Source organism: Hemicordylus capensis, chromosome 1 (genome assembly GCF_027244095.1).
Source record: "Hemicordylus capensis ecotype Gifberg chromosome 1, rHemCap1.1.pri, whole genome shotgun sequence".
NCBI lineage: Eukaryota > Metazoa > Chordata > Lepidosauria > Squamata > Cordylidae > Hemicordylus > Hemicordylus capensis.
Window position 1 is genome coordinate 9,201,277 of NC_069657.1, and position 7,019 is coordinate 9,208,295.

Genomic DNA, 7,019 nt, shown 5'->3' on the forward strand with positions numbered 1-7,019 from the left:
GAGACGATTTTGATCTGCCTGTTCTGGATGGGGTCACACTTCCCCAGAAGGAACAGGTACGCAGACTGGAGCTGCTTCTGGATCCAAGTCTCTCCCTGGTGTCCCAGGTTGAGGCAGTGGCAAGAGGTGCCTTCTATCAGCTTCAGCTGATACACCAGCTGCACCCGTTTCTTGAGACAGATGACCTCAAAACAGTGGTACATCTGCTGGTAACCTCCAGACTGGATTACTGCAATGCGCTCTATGTGGGGCTGCCCTTGTACGTAGTCCGGAAACTACAGATGGTTCAGAATGCAGCAGCCAGGCTGGTCTCTGGGTCATCTAGGAGAGGCCATATTTCTCCCATATTGAAGGAGTTACACTGGGTGCCAATATGTTTCTGGGCAAAATACAAGGTGTTAGTTATAACCTATAAAACCCTAAACAGCCTGGGCCCTGGGTTTTTAAGAGAATGACTTCTTCATTATGAACCCCACCGCCCATTGAGATCATCAGGAGAGGTCCGTCTGCATTTGCCACTGGCTCGTCTGGTGGCTACTCAGGGGTGGGCCTTCTCCGTTGCTGCCCCGAGGCTTTGGAATGCGCTCCCTGGTGAAATAAGAGCCTCCCCATCTCTGACCATTTTTTAAAAGTCTTTAAAGACGCATCTCTTCACCCAGGCTTTTAACTGATATTGTTTTAATTGTTCTAATGTTATTTTTAGAATATTGTTTTTTAAAAAATTAAATTGTGTTTTAAATTTCTTGTTTTTGTTTTTAGCTAATGTTTTACCTTTGTTTTTATTTGGTTGTAAACTGCCCAGAGAAGTAAGTTTTGGGCGGTATAAAAATATGTCAATAAATAAATAAATAAATAAATAAATAAATAAAAAATGCCCCATAATCTCTAAAGCAGTTTTCCTGGGGAGATCGGAAATGGGGACAATCTTGGAGTTCTGCCCTATTGACCACAAAAACAATCCCAACTTTCCACTCCACAAAACCCTTCTGGACATAATGCAGAACCTTTCAAGGAACCTGAGCTTTCCCTTTTATGATCCTTTGAATCTCATGCAGAGTAATGGGTGATGTTAAACAACAACAACAACAACAACAACAACAACAACAACAACACAACTTTATTTGTAAGCCACCCCATAACAAATAGTTTTCTGGGCAGCTCACAACATAGCATTAAAACTTTGAGTAAAAACATATAACACATGAAATCACAACACATTACAGAAACTACACAATATGTACAAAACAATTTAAAAACTTTTTAAAAGTCAGTTTTAAAAATAAAATCTAAAAGACGTGAGTGAACAGAAAGGTTTTTACCAGGCATCTAAAAGAACACAGTGATGATGCCAAGTGAACCTCACTGGGGAGGCTGTTCCATAAATGGGGTGCAGCGAACAAAAAGGCCCTCTCCCTAGGAGCCACCTGCCTCAGCCTGTTTGGCAGAGCAGGGACTCCGAAGAAGACCTTAAGGCCCAAGTTGGGTCCAAGTTGGAACATATGAGGCATTATCTCCCCCCCAGCTGCCTGATCATTTCAAATGTGTTCATATTATTATTAATAATAATAATAATTTGATAAACAATAAAAAAGGGGGATAATGAATTCCATGGTGCACATCTGGCAAAAGAACTGTTAACATACATATAACTATGGAACTATTCAGTTACAATAGTGATCCAGTTGTGTGTGGGTGTTAATTAAAGTTCTTAAATGGAATTTAATTTAGAAGCTTACAAACCATTGAGTCTCTCCTTTTAAAAAATTTTCATTACTGACTTCAGCGTTTGCTTCTTTAACCTTTCACCAACCTGGACGTGCCCAAGCATCCTAAGTTATTCAAACTCATGATCTTTTCTTCATTTGGCCAAAGGACTGCATTTCTCTTAGGAATGCTGACTCTTTATTACATATTGTCAAAACTCTTTTCATTTAGATTGTTTTTTTAAAAAAACAACAGCAGTGCTGACATGTTAATTTATTGCAAAGGGTCAAAGTTTGCATGTATCCATCAACAGTTCACAGCTTTATTCTTTTACTTATTAGTTATGGAAAAGTTTGAAGACATACAAATACACTTTACATTTTTCTATGCCTGTACATTAATAGCATCTAGGGTGCAATGTTTAATCATTTAATCAGATTAATTTATGCAAGTACTTTGATTTAAAATGATTAGCCATTAAAAAAAAAAATCTGTGGCCCAATTAAAAAAGACAACCTTTTAAACTGATGAGAAGGCAATCTCCATCAATTAAAAAGCTGCTTCCCAATAAATTGATCCACATTTAAAATCTAATCATTTTAAATCAGTACTTGCAAAACTTGCTGGTGGCAAATGTGTACCTTCTCCGGTCTCACACAGCACATTAGTCTTCTAAGCTGATACTCCTGGCTGTGACTTGGTTATCATCTAAATGGAAAGAAATGCACCATCATGAGGCCTCGTGCTGAGGTGATGGCTCTTTGTCCCACCCCCCACCAGAAACTTTCCTGTTGGCCGGGACTTCAATCAGGGGCGGGGTTTGTTTGCTGCTTGGGGAACTCCCCGCTTCAACCCAGGAGATCATTTTGAGCTGGCTTTGGGTGGGGACTGGTAGCTCACACAGGGCTGGACTGGGGGCACTGAGAGGGTGGTGGAATGTATGTGGGGAGGGCGCCAGGTTTTGAGCAGAATGGGTACTGAAGGGAGGGAGTATTCACTGCTGCTGAGTGCGGTGGGGTGCAGGGGCACCCCACAGCAATAGCAATAGCACTTACATTTATATACCGCTCTATAGCTGGAGCTCCCTAAGCGGTTTACAATGATTTAGCATATTGCCCCCAACATTCTGGGTACTCATTTTACCGACCTCGGAAGGATGGAAGGCTGAGTCAACCTTGAGCCCCTGGTCAGGATCAAACTTGCAACCTTCTGGTTACAGGGCGGCAGTTTTACCACTGCGCCACCAGGTGAGGCGCCCCGGGAATATGCCTTGTTGCCCTGTGGGTCAGTCCAAGCCTGTAACTGCAGCATCTCCCTCCCTGTCCAGTGGCCGTTGCGGCTTTCAGCAGTCTGGCGGGCAGCGTTTTGGCGGCCAGAGCATGGGCTGAGCGAGGCCCTAGTGTGGGGCGGTTTTCTGCGGCAGCAGTGGCGGCTGGCAGCGATGTCGGCTGGGGCTTCTGGGGAGTGATTCTCAGGAGAGAGGGAGTTCCAGTGGCGTCGGCTGTGGCAGTTTGGTCAGGGTGGCGGCTCCGCCCTGAGAGGGCTTTGGGTTACGTTGTTGGTTGGGCTTCACTTATGCCATTCCAAGACTGACCAGAAATGAAAAGGCCCGTTAATTGAGTGGGTTGCCGCTGGGAGTGACAATTTGTGCCCGGTTCGGGCCTTGGGGCAGTATAGCAATAGCAACAGCAATAGCACTTACATTTATATACCGCTCTATAGCCGGAGCTCTCTAAGCGGTTTACAGTGACTTTAGCATATTGCCCCCAACATTCTGGGTACTCATTTTACCGACCTCGCAAGGATGGAAGGCTGAGTCAACCTTGAGCCCCTGGTCAGGATCGAACTTGCAACCTTCTGGTTACAGGGCGGCAGTTTTACCACTGCGCCACCAGGGAGCCCCTGGTGGCGCAGTGTAGTATGGCTTCAGTGTAGTATGTCACATTTCAGCCTGGTGCAGTGGGGTGCTTGTTTGCACACGCAGATGGCTCGCCCCTGACACAATACCAGTTGTGAGCTGTGTTGCGTAAGGCACTCATTCGGTTAGGTGAACCAGCCCATCTCTTTAGTCTTCCCTCTTTCCATATTGGTGCAGCAATAACCGCCAGACGACTGGGTTTTGTGGATGCTGAAGTAAGGCATATTGGATATTGAAGGTCCAAGGCGTCGTTACGTTATGTGTGTTAGACAGGGGCGTAGCAAGGTTGGAGTGGGCCCAGAGACAAGATTTTAAAATGGGCCCCCCCAAAGTCCAGGGCCTCCGCACACCCCAGGCCCCCAAGGATTTAAGTCTGATATTCCAAAATAAGTATGCTGCCTGCAAATACATTTCACTGAATACACACACGCACACGTCACAATATATAGTGATATACATTGAGTACTATACATTTGTATTACTTTTAATGCCTAGAACACACTAGAAAGATGAATTATTAAAATGGGCCCCTCGCTGCAGATTAGCAAAGGAGACTTTCAACCATGCAGGGTGAACCTATGTTTGTTTTCTCAGAATTCTGAACAAATTCAGTCAAGTTTGATTCCAGGAGGTTTTTCACAGGAGGCTTTTAAAGCCCTTTAAGACACATCTCCTCTGGAATGGAGGTGCTGCATTCACATGTTGGCCAGATTTACCCTGAAGTCCCTGCAAGTTATTGGGGAGCAGTTCACACACAAGAAAAATAAAATAAAATAAAAGCACAAGACATGCTTCACAGTTCTCACTCAGACCTTCTGGGCTGCAAAACAACTTGAACATAAGTGCATTTATAAATGAACTAGTATTTTTAAGCCCGTTATGATAACGGGCGCTAGCTTTCTATCCCGTCTTTTCTGTCTCTCTCTCTCTCTTTCTGTCTCTTTCCCCCCCCCCCTTGTCCCCTCTCTCTTTTTGTTTTGTTGTTGTCTCTGTTTTTGTTCTTCCTTATTTTGCTTTTACTTTTTTTTGGGGGGGGGGTGGATGAATAACGGCCAAAATGGCCCATGAGAAGGTGGCCGCCCCCGCCTATCGCCCCCCGCGCACCCAGCTGCCGGAGCCCACCTTACCCGCTCCAGCCCGAAGGAGAAGAGAGGAACTCGGAAACAGAGCTATTCTCTGTGTTAAGCTGCTGCCCATACTGTCGCAATGGACGCAATAGGTGTCCTTTGCATCCATAGCGGCAGTTTGAGCAGTGACTTAGCACAGAGAGGAGCTCTGCTCGTGAGCTCCTCTCTTTTCCCTCGGGCTGGAGCGGGTAAGGTGGTCTTCGACAGCTGGGAGGGCGATAGGCGGGGGCGGCGACCTTCTCATGGGCCATTTTGGCCCTTAATCTTTTTTGGGGGGGAGCGGGGAAGGTGATTTTGGGCAGCTGGGAGGGCGGGTGAGCAGGCGGCGGCGACGGCTGTGAGCGGGCGGGGGCCTCGTTGGCGGCTTTGTCGCCACCTCGCCCAGCTTCATTTTGGGCAGCTGGGAGGGTGGGTGAGCAGGCGGGGGCGACGGCTGTGAGCAGGCGGGGGCCTCGTTGGCGGCTTCGCCGCCACCTTGCCCAGTTTCCCTGTCCCCCGTCTCGGTCTTCCTCCGCCGCCATTGCCCTCGCCTTTTTCAGGGCGGCCGCTTCTGGTTGTCTCGGCCTCCTCTCGCCGTGCCTCGGCCACTTTCCCCCGCCGCCACACACCGGCTAATGGCTGCCCGTGGCTGTGGGACACTGGTGTCTGAGGTCCTGTGTCCCTTGGGCTCTTCTGGGCCTGCGCTTTGCGCAGGCCCAGAACAGCCCAGGGAGGCAGGGACGCAGATCCCCAACGTTCCAAAGCCACGGCCACTCACTTAGCCTTTTATTATATAGGATGAATGAATAAATAAAATTAATAAGATACTGTTCCAGAAGTTTTTGCAATTTTCTGCCATGAAACAAGCCACTTATAGGACTTTTTAGATAGTTTTTTTTAAGCCAGCAAATTTTCCAAGCTGTTTCAAAATAAATATTCAGAGACTTCTCGGTCCCTCCCCCCCCCATATCCAAGCCCTATGGCAAGCAGATCCCTATATATGGGGTGGGGGGGCGGGAAAGGTAACCACAAAAAGGAGTTCACACTCTACCTGGCAAATGCTGGTCTGGGTTAAGCAGTGCAGCAGGGGGTCTTCTGCTGCAGAGAACACTCTGGCTGCCTCCTCCTTCCTGGCTGGCTTGGGCCCTACTCGAGTTCAGGCTTCACTGCGGCCTACACGGAGGCCTCCGTGGAAGCCCCGCCCACCCGCCGATCAGCTGAGAGGCGGGAGAAAAGGAGCTCTTTGCAGCTTGTCTGCTGCTTCCATTGCCGGCCAGGAGAACAAGCAGGAGAGACGGCGAACAGGGCAAGTGGCTGAGGGGCCTTGGGGCTGGGCAGGGGGCAATGGGGAGTCATGTGAGGTGCCCCTGGGGTGCCCCTCCAGGCAGTGGGGCCCCCAGACAACTGTCTCCCCTTGCCCTATCATTGTTACGCGCCTGGTGTTAGACACTGTTATGATACTGCCGGCCTGTGGCTGGGTGTTCACTGTTTTGTTCTTTTGGCAGGTGCTGGTGGAGCAGCAGGCTCCTGTGCGTGTACTAACTGCGGCCACTCCCTGGTCTTCTGGGCGTTCAAGCAAGCCAGCATCTCGCAGATTGGTACCCAACTCTGTTTGGGGCAGCATGCCAGTGTGTGCTGGCTGGGGATTCAGGGGATGCTGTGGAGCCTGTTGCTTCCAGCTTTATGGGTTGTTTATTATTATTATTATTATTATTATTATTAATTCAATTTCTATACCGCCCTTCCAAAAATGGCTCAGGGCGGTTTACACAGAGAAATAATAAATAAATAAGATGGCTCCCTGTCCCCAAAGGGCTCACATTCTAACCCCCCCCCCAAAAAAAACACAAGATAGACACCAGCAACAGTCGCTGGAGGTACTGTGCTGGGGGTGGTTAGCAGATAGAGCCTCTCCCAAGGTTTTAGTTGTGCATTTGGGTGAAAACGATTTGGGGATGTGGACTGGGCTCTCCTTGATCCGGCAAGCCACCTCTGATTTCACCACCATTGGTGGCTGGATTCCTGGGGTGATTATAGTTTGGGCCGATTGGCTTCAGTGTAGAGTCTGGAATGGGGTTTGGAGTTTGCAGGGAGTTGAAAGGGCCAGAAAGAAAGCGAATGCCGCCATGGGTAAGCATGCTGTAGTGCGAGGTGGTGCGATTATCCCGCAATGGGGTATTGTGCACTCTTTACCTCACCTTTTTTGCCCACATGGGGTGCACCTGTCCACACCACAGCAGGGTGTGATTTATATTTAGCTAATCTTCGGAGGGGGCTTTTTGAGGTTTCGG

The 7,019-nt window shown here is 48.3% G+C and overlaps 1 long non-coding RNA gene across 1 annotated transcript; it reads right to left on the bottom strand.

The window, feature by feature from the left end:
- Nucleotides 1–1,097: 1,097 nt before the first annotated feature.
- LOC128339660 (uncharacterized) lies at nucleotides 1,098–5,972 on the bottom strand. Its single transcript, XR_008313150.1, has 2 exons — nucleotides 5,780–5,972; nucleotides 1,098–2,412 (listed from the first exon to the last, which is right to left on the bottom strand). It is a non-coding gene; the product is annotated as an uncharacterized LOC128339660 (long non-coding RNA).
- Nucleotides 5,973–7,019: the final 1,047 nt, after the last annotated feature.